The following is a 16,653-nucleotide window of genomic DNA, read 5'->3' as shown; positions in this document are numbered from 1 at the left end:
CAGATAGAATTGTCCTTGGGAGGCAAAACCCACAGCCACTCCGTCTTGTCTGGGTTGAGTTTGAGTTTGTTGACACCCATCCAGGCCCCAACAGCCTCCAGGCACCGGCACATCACTTCCACTGCTTCGTTGACTGGATATGGGGTGGAGATGTACAACTGGGTATCATCAGCGTATTGATGATACCTCACCCCATGCCCTTGGATGATCTCACCCAGCGGTTTCATGTAGATATTAAATAGCAGGGGGGAGAGGATCGACCCCTGAGGCACCCCACAAGGGAGAAACCTAGAGGTCGACTTCTGACCCCCCACTAACACCGACTGCGACCGACCAGAGAGGTAGGAGGAGAACCACTGAAGGACAGTGCCTCCCACTCCTAGCCCCTCCAGCCGGCGCAGAAGGATACCATGGTCGATGGTATCGAAAGCCGCTGAGAGGTCAAGGAGCACCAGGACAGAGGACAAGCCCCTGTCCCGGGCCCGCCAGAGATCATCCATCAACGCGACCAAAGCAGTTTCCGTGCTGTAGCCGGGCCTGAATCCAGACTGCTGGGGACCTAGATAATCGGCTTCTTCCAAGGACCGCTGGAGTTGGAGTGCCACCACCTTCTCAACAACCTTCCCCATAAAGGGAAGGTTGGAGACTGGACGGTAGTTATTAAGCACGGCTGGGTCCAGGGAGGGCTTCTTGAGGAGGGGGCGCACAAGCGCTTCTTTATAGAGTGATGGAAAAACTCCCCTCCCCAAGGAAGCGTTGGTAATCTCCTGGGCCCAGCTCCGTGTCACCTCCCTGCTGGCCGAAACCAACCAGGAGGGACACGGATCCAGTAAACAGGTGGCGGAACTCACAGCTCCAATGGCCTTGTCCACTTCATCAGGTGTCACCAAGTCAAACTCCTCCCAGACAGATGGATAAAGACGTTTAGCCCCAGTCACCTCGACTGACTCGTTGTCAGTCGACTCTGTTTTACAATTGGAGTCGAGGTCCGCTCGGATCCGAGCGATTTTATCAGCGAAAAACGTGTTAAAATCCTCGGCACTACTCTGCAAGGGCTCCCCAACCCCCCTCTGATTAAGAAGGGAGCGGGTCACCCTAAACAGAGCGGCCGGGCGGGATTCCGCTGACGCAATCAAGGCGGAATGATACGCGCATCTTGCCGCCTTGAGCGCCACTTTGTAAGTCTTAATATGAGCTCTTACAAGTGTTCGGTCGGATTCGGACTTACTCTTCCTCCATCGCTTCTCTAGACGTCTCTTCTGGCGTTTCAACACCCGGAGCTCCTCGTTGAACCATGGAGCTCTACGGGGTCTAGTGCCACGGAGAGGTCGCAACGGCGCAATCCGGTCAAGAGCCTCCACTGCAGCCTTGTTCCAGGCCTCAGCAAGAGACTCTGCCGAACTGTGGACGAGTGTATCTGGAATAACCCCAAGCGCCGTCTGGAAACCTTCTGGATCCATCAGGCGTCTGGGGCGGAACCTCCTAATTGGTTCCGCCTCCCTGCGGGGAAGGATTGGAGCCAGGAAGTTAAGCCGCAGTAGGAAATGATCTGACCACGACACAGGCAACATTTCTAAGCCCCTTAATCTCAGATCATTACTCAGTTGCTCAGAGAGGAATATCATATCGGGTGCGTGTCCACCCTCGTGAGTCGGACCCTGAACTACTTGAGTCAGGTCCATGGCTGTCATGGTGGCCATGAACTCCTGTGCCAGTCCAGAGGAACCGCCGAGTGACGGTAGATTGAAGTCCCCCAGGACGATAAGTCCGGGGAACTCCACCGCCAACCCGGCCACCTCCTCGAGCAGCACAGGCAGGGCTGTTGACACGCAGCTGGGAGGCAGGTACGTGAGTAACAAACCCACCTGAACCCCTAAGTCCAACTTCACCAGGAGGGACTCGCAACCCGCAACCTCTGGAGCAATGAGCCTACGCAGGCCAAGACTCTCCCTGGCTATAATAGCCACTCCTCCCCCCCTTCCCTGAGGTCGAGGTTGGTGCCAGACCCGAAACCCAGCTGGGCAAATTTCAGAGAGAGGGACTCCTCCCTCCGGGCCCAGCCAGGTTTCGGTCACACAAGCCAGGTCGGCCTCCTCATCCAGGATTAAATCCCGGATGAGGAGAGCTTTATTTACCACCGACCTGGCATTGAGTAGCAACAACTTGAGCCCAGGGCCAGAATCACACTCATCACCAGTGCCTTGAGTTAAGCTCATGGAGCCGGAAGAAGGGATTGCTACTAAGCAGCGATCCCTCCTTTCCCTGGAACGGCTAGCTCCATGGCTTCCGCCATACCTGCCTCTCCCCAGCAAGACCGGAATATTTTGACCCTCTGCCACCCCAGAGATAGGTGCCCCCTCCCCTCCTGCCTCTCCAGCGTCAGGTGTGCCAAGGGTATTATTTAAAACATAACCATTCAATTCATACATACTATAATCCCACCCACCAAACCCATTCCATTCACTGTCCCCCTCCCACCCATCCCCACTAAATTCATTCCCATAAAAATCCATTGCTAAAAAACCCTAATAATTAATTTAAAAAATTAAATTATTAAAAAACACTACCCTTAAAATCAATTAATTAAAAAGCAGTAAATATAAAAGCATTAATATAAACATCAAATAGGAAATATAAGTTAATTATTAAATAATAATGAAGGCAAAGAACAGCAACAAGAGGGAACCACACTCCAGGCTAACTGGTGTCTTGGTCTCAAAGTGTCTTAAAGTGTCTTAAAGCCAATGTCTTAATCTTAAAGTGCAATAAAAGTGCAATAAAAGAGTGGACTTCTCAGTGTTGGCAACTGCCATTAACCGGCACTCCAGGGTCTGACTCTTATCTTGTTTGGGATTGTTCCAAGTTCTCTCCCTGTAGCAGTCCCAATAATCGCTGGTCGCCCAAATCTCCCCCCAAGAGTTCTAGTTCTGTTGGGCGACATCTCCGAATCCCCACAGCTTCCGCTGCTCCATACGGCTCTCAAATCTCTTCTGAGCAGCCTCCACATAGCCCCGACAGAGATAATAATTGGTTGGCAGTTCAGATTCCACTGCCAGGCAGCATCCCCTTCGACACCAGGCGCCCCCACCATTTGGCGTCCTGGCATCTGAGATCTGCCTTGTCCGGTAAGCCAGGGCTAGCAGGGCTGTGTAATCCGATCCTGGTCAGCTGCAGATCGGCGCGTCAGGCAGGAGGCAATGAGCGGCTCGATTTCTCAGCCTCTCAATCTCTCCTCGTAGCTGTCATTTCCTGAGTCCCAGCCGCTCCCAGCTGACTCTCGGTGTCCTCAATGCCTCTGTCGCTTTCTCTCCTGTCGGTTCATCTCACAATTCTCCCACCAACGACAGGCAGTTAAGTGGCAAACAGATATCAAGCAGTTGCAGAGGAGGATGGCTCAGACGGCAAGCGGCTAAGGGCGGGGGGGGGGGCGGCTCAAGTTGTAACGGCGGCCGCCATTTTCGGCGTCACAGCTGGTCCCAGCGGGTCAAGTTGTCTCTCGAACGCCTCTCCAGCGCCTCCAGCATTTCCCCAGTCAGGATCCTCCAGCACGGGCACTTCTCCCCTCTCCGATGTTATGAAAGATAAGTTGCTGTGTTTGTTAAAAAAGCCTCCATATTTTGATGTTCCCCCGTAGTCCAGCGGAGCAACGGAACACTCCTCCCTGTTGCTAAGCTGGATTAAGTAGGCGGACCCTCCTGCTTCGCCGCCGGTCCTTGAAAACACTTTTTCCCGCTCGCGATCCCCTCGTTCCTCTTCAGTCGACCCAGAGTCCTGCCATAGCTCAGCCCCCGTTCCCGGGGGGGGGGGAAATGCAGGGTTGTCGTCAGCCCGCGTCCTTCTCTTTTTCACCAGCGGCGCTGCCTCCTTCTCTGTAAAATTGGTAGCTGTTTAGATGTTCTTTAAGAATTACTACTTCAGTAGCTTTTGTATTATGTACATTTGTATGTTTGTGTGTTTGTGTATGATCTCAGAACAGCAAACTAGATGTGCTTGGAAATATACTTTTTTCCATCTGTTTGCCAATCAGATATTTAACAATTGCTACTAATCCATTTGAACACTTTTAATTATTCAATTTTTTCTAGTTTTTTATTACAATGTTTATAAACTCTTAGTTCTCTTTGTAATTCGTAGAACTATTTTTTTAATGGTAATTTCATTTAAGATTACAATTTACAACAAAGCAACAATTTACAAAGTAGTGTATCTGTAGAGGAAGAAACTCTTAAAGTTAATTTCTAGGTGCATTGTTCAAAATATTTTTGGTATGTGCAATGTTAAAATATTTTGCTTCATTCTATATTTATAATTTGAGTGTGAGTGATTTTTTATAATTGTAATATTTCATCTATTTTCCTTTAATGCTCAAATTTTAGGCTTTTTTATTTTTTATTTTTTAAATAATTCAAAATTATATTTTCCTACAAGAATGGGTCTTTATAATTAACTCCAAAATGTTATTTCAAATTTATCTGAACCCATAGCCATTTGAAACTTTTTAAAATAAAAAATTTAATTTCTCTTTTGCTATTTATTCCTTAATTTTTGTCCTTAATAACTTCCTTCGGTAAGGACTGAAGGAAACTCCTTGAGTTCTGTAAAACATATTGATTCAAAGATTCCTAACAACTGAAAAACTCTTTACAGGGACTTTTCAAAAGTGATTAAATAGAAAGTACATATTGTTTCAAAGGTGCTGTCTCTGGTTTGATCAAGATGGTAATTCCCTCATCTCCCTGAGCTCTAAACTCGCAGATCATTGGAGTGGCCAACTGTTCAAGACCAGCAGTGGAGACCAGCAGGACTTTTATCTTCCTTTTGTAAGTGGCTTGTTTATTGTTTTCTGTACTTATGTTATTCTTATTTAAGTAGTAAGTGCACAAAATCATTACCTTTTTATATATATCTGTGGAACCTCGTGGGATGGCCCAGGCAAGTCTGAAGACAATATAGGGCTCGGTTCCTGTTTGATAATTGGTGACTCCAACTCTTCAGAGAAGTCCCCCATTTCCCTTGAAGTAGAAATTATCTCTAAGCTTTTAGGTTACATAAATATTGTCGTGTGTTTTCCCACAAAATCCCACCATTCCCAGGGTTTAAGGAGAAGGGGGAGGTGGTCACCTGGGGGCAGAAGAGCGAGGAGTCCTGAGAAGGTCTTCTTCTTCGCTTGTACAGCAAAAAATAACCTGTACTCTTTTCCAAATTCTCTATGAAGAAAAATAGACATGGCAGAAGACTTGGGAAGCATGAAATTCTCCCCTACTGCCAGATTCTTCGCATTTGAGATAGCCACACTTACCCTGCACCACTTTCTTTCTGCCATCGTGAAAGGTGGTAGTCTATTCAAAAGAGAACTCCTCAGCCAAAGGAAGCCTAAAAGGACATTAACTTGGTTTAGACAAGGTTCCAATCACTCCCATTAAAAATCAAATTGCCCCCCTGTGGGGTGTGGCCCCCCCGTGATGATGCGGTTAAAAAGTTAATAAAAAATTAATTTTTTATTGTTCTGAGTGCTCCTCTGGACTACCTAGGTTTGATTTGCCTCTGGGGACCCCACTTGGTAATCAATCACATGACTTGCCACGCTCACCCCGTCAGATGACCTTCAAACCATTCCCATCCGGTCACATGACATCTCATCACATGGCTGGCAAGCCACTATGGTAGGTAAGGCACTCCCATCCGGTAGCATGAGCTTTAAGCCAGTCCCAAGTCACATGATAATCAATCCACTCCCACCTGGTCACATGGCCAGCAAGCCACTCCTACCAGTCACATGACCATCAAGCCCCACCCACAAAATAAGCCAGTAAAAATTTTGGCTGCCCTATATTGGTGGTGTCCCACCATGCCCAGGGTTTAAGGAGAAGGGGGAGGTGATACCTGGGAGCAGAAGAACGAGGAGTCCTGGGAAGGTCTTCTTCTTCGCTTGCACAGCAAAAAAATATCTGCAATCTTTTCCAAATTCTCTGTGAAGAAAAAAAGACATGGCAGAAGAGTTGGGAAGCATGAACTTTCTCCCCTACTGCCAGTTTCTTCGCATTTGAGATAGCCACACTTACCCTAAACCACTTTCTCACTGCCATCGTGAAAGGTAGCAGTCTAGAGACTTCACCCAGTGAGAATGGGCAGCTAAGCTCCGGGTAGTGGCTTTTCAGGGCAACTGTCAACATCCAGGTAAACAATGGTCATTATCTATGCCTACACAAGGAGGGCAGCTCACCTGGGTCTAAGGGTGGCTGGTGGCTGACTCTTTTGGTGACATTTGGCCTCTATGTTTTCTGTGGGTAGTTGTCTGTTCATGAACAACAGAGAAGCACCATCATTGTGGCACAAAGCACAGAGGGAATCATGGCATCCTATGGCAGAAGTGACTTTTAGTCCAACTCTCTCCCTCCACTTATTTTATGAGTTATGGTGGCTGCATACCCCTACCTCTATGGTTACATGACGACATTTGGATGCTCGGCCATTGCCTTACATTTGTCACTGTTTGCAGCATTCTGGAATCCATGTGATGCCTCTATTTAGGACTGCAACAACTTACAAGGACCACTCTTACCGATAATGTGACTTCACATTAGAGAAATGCTGTACTGAAATATCTTCCAAATAAATTTTGAAGCATTCACTGCCCTAATAAATATAGACATTTCTTCTTTCTTTAGGAATGGGTTTGATAGTAGCAAATATATTCTATTTTAAATTTCCAAATATACCCTAGGAACAAAATAAAAACAAAAACAGACATCCAGTTCAAAATAACCAGTTTCACAACTTGTACAAAGTCAGAAACAATGAAATATTAAACCACATGCTTCATGGAAACCCAACTATTTATTACTTTCTTTTAAATCCAAGTTTGCATTTTTAGTTCTAAAATATTAATTGTTTTATATAACTATATTTTTTCCCTTCCTGCAATGGGAGAATTCAAAATATTGGAAATTGGATTGGGTAGACCTAGGACAAGTAGTCATCAGGGTTAATTTAGAGTTCATTTAGTGACTGTTGAAAGTTACAATGGCACTGAAAAAAGGACCAACCCTGACAAGATGGAGTGGCTGTGGGTTTTGCCTCCCAAGGACAATTCCATCAGTCTGTCCATTACCCTGGGGGGGGGGGATTATTGACCCTCTCAGAGATGGTTCGCAACTTGGGTGTCCTCCTTGATCCACAGCTCACATTAGAGAACCATCTTTCAGCTGTGGCGAGGAGGGCGTTTGCCCAGGTTCGCCTGGTGCACCAGTTGCGGCCCTATTTGGACAGGGAGTCATTGCTCACAATCACCCATGCCCTCATCACCTCGAGGTTCGACTACTGCAATGCTCTCTACATGGGGCTATCTTTGAAAAGTGTTCGGAAACTTCAGATCGTGCAGAATGCGGCCGCGAGAGCAGTCGTGGACTTCCCTAGATATGCCCATGTTTCATCAATACACCACCGCTTGCACTGACTGCCGGCCAGTTTCCGGTCACAATTCAAAGTGTTGGTTATGATCTATAAAGCCTTACATGGCACCAGAGCAGACTACCTCTGGGACCGCCTTCTGCTGCACGAATCGCAGCGGCCAATTTTTCCCCACAGAGTTGGCGTTCTCCGGGTCCCATCGACTAAGCAATGCCGTCTGGCAGGACCCAGGGGAAGAGCCTTCTCTGTGGCGGCCCCAGTCCTCTGGAATCAACTCCCCCCGGAGATCAGGACTGCCCCCACCCTCCTTGCCTTTCCCCTCAGCTATTATGATTTATGTATGGTTTATGTGGGTTGCATGGTTGTTGTTTTATTATAAGGGGTTTAAATACTGTTTTTAATATTGGATTTGTACTCTGTATATTGCATGTTGTGATCTGCTCCGAGTCTTTGGAGAGGGGTGCCATACAATTCTCCATGATAATTGGAGTCAGACTTCAGGTAGGGTTTTCCTTGTCCAATCACATTGAGGACTGATATACATATCCGCCTACGATGTAATATCTCCAGTTTGTCACTCAGTCCGTCATGAGGGAGGTCGTGGAATTCCTATCTGACTGCTGATTAATAGGTAGAAAAGAAAATTTAACACTACAAGAGTTTCTTCTGCTGTTATCTCATCAAAATTTACTGTATTTTTAACTTGGCTGCAATATTTTACCTCTGTAACCGGACCGCTTGTCACATACTGTATTTCTCAAAGTCAGCTCAGGACAGTAATCCAGCCATGCTGATCACAAAGGGCTTGCCCGATCATTTTATACTATCTTCTAGCTGGTATTTGTTTTTCTGCTCTACAAGGTGATTACAAGAGCTTGCTACAGTCACCAGATTTTAAATTTCCTGCTCTTGTCCACCATCTTACAGGCGCTGGGGCTTGCAGCCGTGCCAAAAAAACCCTCCAAAAGACAAAAACAATGGCTTCAGACTGTGTTATCCAGCCTGTCAGCAGATTCCCTCACTTACTGGGCTGAGGAGAGTCTCTACGGCGGATTCACAGGAGATTTCCCAGCAGCCGATGCCATGCAAGGAGAACAAAACAAAACAACAACAAAAGCAAAGGCATCACATTTTGAGTGGAAGGCTTCTTTGCCTGTTGTCACCCAGAGTGGGAGAGTGGAGTGACAAAAAGCGTGAATGAGTGCACAAGCCCATAGATCCCTGTAAGCTGAGTTATGCGCCATAGCGCGCTTAGCTGCAGCTGTCAGCGCGCATTTTTTTTAACCCTGCCCAGGAGCCAATCACCTACTTTTTGCAAAAGCCTACATTTGGCGATTGGCTCCTGGGCAAGGTTCAAAAACTGAAAGACGCAGCTAAGTGCGCCATGGCTAAGTGCGTGTGGGGGGGCTCGAGCCATCCCCTTAACGCCACTTCACCTCGCCAAGTGTCCTGGGGGCGGGGGCTCGAGTCATCCCCTTAACGTCGCTTCGCCTCGCCGCGCCGAGTGTCCTTATTTTTTTTTAACCTTTAAGGGGTTAAAACCATCAAGTACTGCATTCCTAGAAAGGGGAGAGAACGGGAGGATCACCGAGTATCTTCTGGGCGCTTCCGAGAGTCGCAGCAGCAGCTGGTGGGTGAATTGAGGACGGGTCGGAGGAGCGGCTGGAAGCAAGAAAGGGTGCTTGATTTCCTCCGCAGCCAGGAAGCAGAGAAGCAACCAGAATATAGAAAAATACATTGGCGGTCCTATAGTCGAACCCCCTCCTCGAGCATGAGAACTTAGAGCTGGCGAAGGTTTTTCTTATTTTAAATGTTCCGGGCGGGCTGGCAGGGGATTGGGAGCGCACGTGCCCGACATTGAAAATCACCTTCACCTGCCTCTGATGTGAGAAAAATGGAGAGAGAACGAGAGAGAGTGAGAGCAACAGACAGAGTAAGATAGAGAGAAAGTAAGAATAAGAGAGAGAGAGAAAGAGGGGGAGAGAAAGAGAGATAGCAAGAGTGAGAGAACAAGAGAGGGAAAGAGTGAGAGAGAGTAAGAGAGAGTAAGAAAGAAAAAGAGAGATGAGAGAGGAAAGAAAAGAGTGAGAGAGGAAGAAAGAAAGAGATGAGAGAAGAAGGAAGTGAGGAAGAAAGAGAGAGAGAGATGAGAGAGGAAGGAAAAGAGAGAGGAAGAAAGAAAGAGAGATGAGAGAGGAAGGAAGAGAGTGAGAGTGAGGAAGAAAGAAAGAGAGATGAGAGAGGAAGTGAAAAGTCAGGACTCCGGTAGCTTAAATCAGAACTGGTTTATTCATAACGAGGTAAAATACAAGCAGTGGAACGGTAGTCATCCGAATGAATGCAACGGCTAGTCCGTTGCCCTATTTATACGCTTAAAAACGGCGGGCTTTTTCAACTGACAACAATTTAACTTTCGCGGCTATTTTCCGAATAGCCGCGTCTTAACCAATCACCGAATTTCTGTGAATATTTTTAAACAAACACAACAGGAAGGAAGAGTGGAACAAAGAAACAGAGAGAGAGATGAGAGAGGAAGGAAGAGAGAGAGAGAGAGGAAGAAAGAGAGAGAGATGAGAGAGGAAGGAAGAGAGTGAGAGGAAGAAAGAGAGAGAGATGAGAGAGAAAGGAAGAGAGTGAGAGGAAGAAAGAGAGAGAGAGATGAGAGAGGAAGGAAGAGAGTGAGAGAGAGGAAGAAAGAAAGAGAGTGAGAGAGAGGAAGAAATAAAGAGGTTCTTTTAATAAAAAAGAAGGGATTTATTTATTTATTTATTTATTTATTTATTTATTTATTTATTTATTTTTCTATGCCGCCCAGTCCCGAAGGGACTTCTGCTCAGACACTATACTTTTCCGCCCACACCGAAAAAAAATTAGAGGGAACACTGCACAAGCCTGACAATAATGTGGAAAAGTGGTCATCTTTACCACCTCACTTTTCCTCAACTTCAACAAGCAAGGTGAGTCAGCTTTGGATTATGAGAGTGTGTCTCTAATTAACACAAATGTTTGGTGGGAGGCAGGTTTTAAAGCCCCAGCTCAGCAAGTGCCCCCACTCAGGTGGCTTCAGCCTTTGGATCCAATAATCCACCTATGGCAACTGCTTCACAGTTACTACTGCTAGTTAGTAATATAACAGCCTTGCCTACTACACCTGGCATTCAGGTAGGGCAACAACCAAGGACTGTCCAAACAGCCCAGGCACCAATATTGGATCCTAACAATATTCAAAATATTATTGCCCAATACTATACAACAGTGTATGGCTGCTTTTCAGCAAATGGCTGTTTTTCCACTCTACATGGTGATTACCGGAGCTTGCTCTAGTCACCCACAAAACCAGGCCCAGCCTCTGCTGAACCAGCCTTCTTTGCAACACAAATCTTTGGAGGATTAGAGGATCATAATTATTCAGCTACCTCAGATAATGAGAGCCAAGCCTCAGCAATGGAAGAGGCAGAGTGTCAGGATGAGGCCCTCTCTGCTGATGAAGCTTTACCAATAGAGCAGCCTACTCCTGCAGGCCTTTTCCCACCAGCCTTATTTAAATCACTTCTCCAGAAGGCCTCTGGCCTGGCCAAGCCTCCTATCACAGGAACTGGAAGCAAAGCTTCTACTTCCCATTCCATATATTGCTGAACAAGTCCAGACAGTGGCCCTTATTCCAGCTCCTCAGCTGTTCATTGATAACATTCAGAAGCAGTTCACTCTTCCTGTGGCAGACTCAATACCTCCAACTTTTGACAAGAAGCATTTCAATGTAGCTCTTGAGCTAGCAAACTTGCTCAAGCCCCTAACTTATCACCTACAGTTAACAACAATGGCAAAAAAAAGATAGTAAAATGGGGCAAAACTCACTTAACAAATGTCTCAGGTAAGAACTGAAAGTTTGGGTTCAATTCTGGTCATAGGTTGAGAACCACCTCTATAACTCATATTAGCTTTCCTAGGGCTAAGATTCCAGGCTTTCCCTCCCGTCTGTCCTTCCACTCCCAGCTCCCAAATTTCCAACTTCTCTTCCAGCCAACAATATAAACAGGAAGGAGGACCCCTGTGTTATTGATTGATGGTTATAAGAGCCAATCAGCATTCACTGAATTTGTGGGTAATAGGGAATGGCCTTTCCCAACACAAGGCCTCCAAATCAGGCCTGAGATGAGATATGTTGAGATTTGGTCCATGCTGTTTGTCCTCCTGTAATTCCCCCCAGGATGAGAGAGCCAGTGTTTTCAATGGTTTGCATCAGGGGTAGGTTCCAACTTCCCTCGCTGCTGGTTCGCATGGGTGCGCTTCGTGGGAGGGCCAGTTCTTCATGGGCACACATGCACAGTAAGAAAAAAATCCCCTCCCCCCCAAAAAACCCCAAAGCCAAAAAAAAAAAAGATGGCCTCCATATGCACAGTACAGGAACTTGGCTTCTGCACATGCTCAGGAGGAAAAACATTTTTGAAATGTGGTGGGAATTTCTTTTTATTTTTAAAGATGGTGGTGTCCATGGACCGGCACTGACCAATCCGGTTTTGTGACATTATCATGACGGCACCAGTGGGTGGCTACCAGTTCTTGTGAGCCAGTACGAACTGGGAGAAACCCACCTCTGGTTTGTACACTTTTTGCAGTGAAGAGAGACACACAAACACAAAAGCCCATAATTAACTATGAGTAGGTTTATGATGGCGATAAAATACCAAGGCAAAAAAAAGCAAGGCAACAGGAAGGAATGATTACACCAGATATTTCCATTTGGGAGCACATTTTATTTATTTAGACTGGTCTATATCATATACATGGCATATACATGGATATTCTAATTTTTCAAGTTTCACCTGCAGCATCACATGATGCTAGATTAGTTAGACCAGCTGGACATGCAAATCCAGATTCTCAATACAAAGTTATGGACTTTCTTAACTTAATTTTGATTTTTCATATTATATGGGCTTAGAAGTCAAAATCTTTTAAAAATCAGTTTCTGTGGAAATTTGATGGGCTTAAAAGACAATACATTTCATTAGGGGTTTAACATAGATGTGGCTGCTCCATCTTATTCTTATTTATCTGAAAGTTCTAGGTTAACATTTGTTTTAAATTATTATAGATGTATAGACATTTGGTCCTACCTCAAGGCATTGTTTTAAACCAGGGGTCTCAAACTCAATTTACCTGGGGGCCGCTGGAGGTAGAGGCTGGGTGAGGCTGGGCCACATCAGGTTTTCCCCCCAAAAAGCTCTTACAAAAACATTCCAATGTTATCAAATGTCTTTATTTTTTCATCTTGTTTTATGTTAAAAAATAAAAATAAATTAACAAATTCATACAAAAAATAAAAATAAATCAGTAATAAATAAATAAAATGAAAATGATAATAATAATAACAACAACAACAACAATAATACAGCAGATATAGAAGACTGAAGAAACCACATATACTGTAATTGCTGACTAGAGAAATGTAATTAGTATTATTGAGATTCAAATGTCTGTATTAATAGTTCTTTAACACTTAACTTTCTGAACATGAATGGAACATTGAACATGAACTGTTTTGAACGTGGCTTCTTCTCCCTACTTCTTGCTGCTAGAGATCTGGCAGCTCTTACTCTTGCATAACTAAGCCACATTTGGTTTAAGGGAGGAAGCAGTTGAGACCCTCCATAGGGCTTGAAGATGCTCACCAGTAAGTCTGGACCTGTACTTGGATTTGTTAAATGAGAAGCTGGAGGCCGAGGAAGGTTAACAGCTCTTTATTGGCAATCAGGAACAGTTGAAGTGACCAGCTCGCAGGTAGGAAGTGACTGCTGGCTACCGGCTAAAGCCGCGCCTTATATACCTTGCTGGCGTGGGGAAAACAGCCGTGAGTTCATCTTTTTAAAACTTTCGCGCCAAGGTTTCCCTTGGCCGTGACTTAAGCCAATCAGCGGTTACCTTTATTTAAAAATACAAACATAATACACTTTCCCCCATAGGTTGAACAAACTGTCAATCATTTAGATATGTGATGTAGTCTTGTAGCCTGATTGGTGGCTTGCCGACTCGCACAGACCTGCGCAGTTCAGTTTGCAGGGAATTGTCCTCCTGGTCGGCTGGCTCCTGTGCTGCTCCGTCCTGGTAAAGATTGTCTTGCCCTATGGACGTAGAAGTGGTCTTTCCAACGCCAGCCGCCAGGGTTCCAGGGCAGCCACCGCTGGATGCCAGAAGAGGATGCGGTGAGTAGTCTGGTTGGTTTTGGTAATTCCCAAGCGTTTTATCTATGGGAAAAATGTCATTGTTACTTTGTGTTAACTCAGTTGGGTGTCGTTTTCTGATTTGGTCTATGTGTCTGCGCCAGATTTTCCCATTGGCTGATTGGATCGTGTATGATTTGGGGCCGGTTTTTGATTCAATTGTCCCCTCTCTCCAGCGGAGATTTGAGTCAAAGTCTTTTGCTGGGTCACCCGTTTTAAAAGTCCGTTCTGGTTCCGTTGTATGCTTGTCTTTCCTTTCGGAATACTCTGGGTGAATTCTGTCCAGCTGGGAACGGAGTTTCCTCCCCATGAGAAGATCTGCTGGACTTTTGTTTGTGCTGGCCGACGGGGTGATGTGCTGGACTAATAGGAATTCGTCCAACTGCTGTTGCCATTCTCCAGGTGCTGACCGGTGCAGGGCTTCTTTTGTGAACCTCACCATGCGTTCAACCCGGCCACTAGCGGCCGGGAAATGGGGAGATATTAATGCATGTTGGATCCCCCTTTCGGCCAGGAAGACCTCCATTTGCCTGGAGGTTAGTTGTGGACCGTTGTCTGAGACGAGCACATCCGGCAGTCCATGTGTTAAGAAAAGTCTCCGCAGCCCCTTTATTGTAGCTGCTGTTGTAGTTGAGGTCATTAAGACAACCTCCAGCCGCTTGGAGTATGCTTCGACCACAATGAGGAATGATTGTCCCGCTAGAGGTCCTGCAAAGTCTATGTGTATGCGGGACCATGGTCCCTTTGGTGTCTCCCACTCCGTTGGTTTGGTCTTTGGTGGGTTTGGGCGAGTTTGTTGGCATGGGTGACATGTGGCTACCCAGATTTCTATGTCCTGGTCTAAACCTGGCCACCAAAGGTGGCTCCTGGCCAGGCTTTTCATCTTTACCATGCCTGGGTGACCCTGGTGTAACAATTTCAATGCTTTCTTCTGTAGCTGTTTAGGAATTACCACCCTGTCACCCCACAATATGCAATCTCTTAATACATTTAATTCAGTTTGTCTGTTCTTGAATACCTGGCATGTCTCTTTTGGAATTCCCCCCCCCCTCCGGCCACCCTTTAAGTACCCATTGCTTTACTCGGGATAACACAGGGTCTATTTCTGTCTCTCTGGCTATTTCCGCTGCCGTTATTAATGGGTTTTCTTGCATTTCTATCAGCAATACATTGGACGCTGGGGTTGGGTCGTGTACTAATTCTGCCTGAGGACACCTACTTAACATGTCTGCGTGCCCAATTTCCTTCCCCCTCCCTGTGCTTAAGTACATAATTATAAGCAGCTAAAAAGATCGTCCAGCGGGTTATTCTCGGAGACAGAAATGTGGGGGTCTGCTTATCTCCTGCTAAAATGCCTAACAATGGCTTGTGGTCCGTAATCAATGTAAAAGAGTGGCCAAACCAATATCCATGGAAGCGTTTAACGCCTGCAACTAAAGCTAATGCCTCCTTATCTAATTGAGAGTAATTCCTTTCTGCAGGTGAAAGGGTTTTAGAATAAAATGCAAATGGGGCATCTGCGCAGGGAAAACAGACGTGAGTTCCTCTTTTTTAAACTTTCGCAACAAGGTTTCCCTTGGCCGTGACTTAAGCCAATCAGCGGTTACCTTTATTTAAAAGTACAAACATAACAGGATTTATTGAAGTTCAAGGTAGAGAAGAGCTTTTCGCACAAGTATGTGCTCCCAAAAAGACACATGGTCCACTTGAACATTTGGGAAAGCTCAGGGAAGCTGGGGGGGCGATTCTGTCAAAAATTGCCCGAGCTTGTCTGCTTTTCCACTCACCTCCCTGAACTTGGCTTTGAGTTCAGAGTTGCACTGCAGGTCAATGAGCGCCATTTGAAGCACAGGAGGGGTATCCTGCACATCAAAGGAGAAGGGGTTCCCAAAAATTTGAAATGTTGCTCTGTGCATCTTGAAGTCTGCAAATGTGTGATCAAATTCCTCCTGTAGCTTCAAAATGACATCCACATACTCCTCACCACTGAATGGTGTGCCTGCATCCATGAGTGCCTTGCATGCTGGGAAATGGCAAATGTTTGTCTGAGAAAGCTGGGCTTTCCATAACATACGTTTTGTAGAGAATGCTCTCACATTGTCATAGGCAGCACTGACAAGTTGCCCCTGGCCTTGTAACTTTTTGTTCAGTACAGTAAGCTCATGTATTGATATCAACAAAAAAAGCTAAGTCCATAAGCCATTTTGTATCACTTGGCGCAGGAATAGCAATCCCATCTTTCTCCACTTCCGCTCTCAACTCAAAAAATCTCTTCAATATGTTTCCCCTGCTGAGCTAACGTACCTCGGTGAAGTAGAGCACATCCCCATATTCTGACTCCATTTCCTCTAAAGAAGCCTGAAACCTGTGCTTTAAGCCCCTGGATCTGATACTCCTCAGCATGTTTAGTTGTGTAATGACATTTCAAATTGTATTCCTTGTGCAAATAAGACACGTGCTCATCACCAACCTTTTTTCTTCACTGCAGGCTTTGAAAAAGACATGTTTAGGGCTGTCTTATATATAATTGCCCCCCGGAGGCGGAGTAAAGACGCTGAGACATATATTGTGGATTAATTAAGGGTCATTTATTAATTAGCATAAATTTAAATAACTTTAAATAAATTTAAATACGTAACTTTGAATATTTAATTCAAAACAAACTAAGGACCTGCAGAGCCAAACTAACGGGGCGGAAATTCCTAAATAACTAAATGCGCCACACCCCCTAACCAATCCAGTCCGCACCGTCAGTGTGGAATAGGCGAAAAAACGGCCGCCTCTAAAGGGGAGGCCGCAAAAAATTCCTATTCGGCCCCAAAGGCGACCTCCTTATGACACACTGTTGATAGCGGAGGGTGGGCGGGTGTTCGCTCCAATTGCCGCAATGCGGAGGTCCCTTCCGGATCGCCCTTAAATTATTCGTTTTGCTTTGCAGAGTCACTTAAAAACAAAACAGAAAGACCAACTTTAAACCACATTTCGGGGGGGGGGGGTTAGGAAAGCAACTCAGGTTAGTCAT

Source organism: Erythrolamprus reginae, chromosome 2, assembly GCF_031021105.1.
Source record: "Erythrolamprus reginae isolate rEryReg1 chromosome 2, rEryReg1.hap1, whole genome shotgun sequence".
Taxonomy (NCBI): domain Eukaryota; kingdom Metazoa; phylum Chordata; class Lepidosauria; order Squamata; family Dipsadidae; genus Erythrolamprus; species Erythrolamprus reginae.
This window is presented reverse-complemented; position numbering follows the sequence as displayed.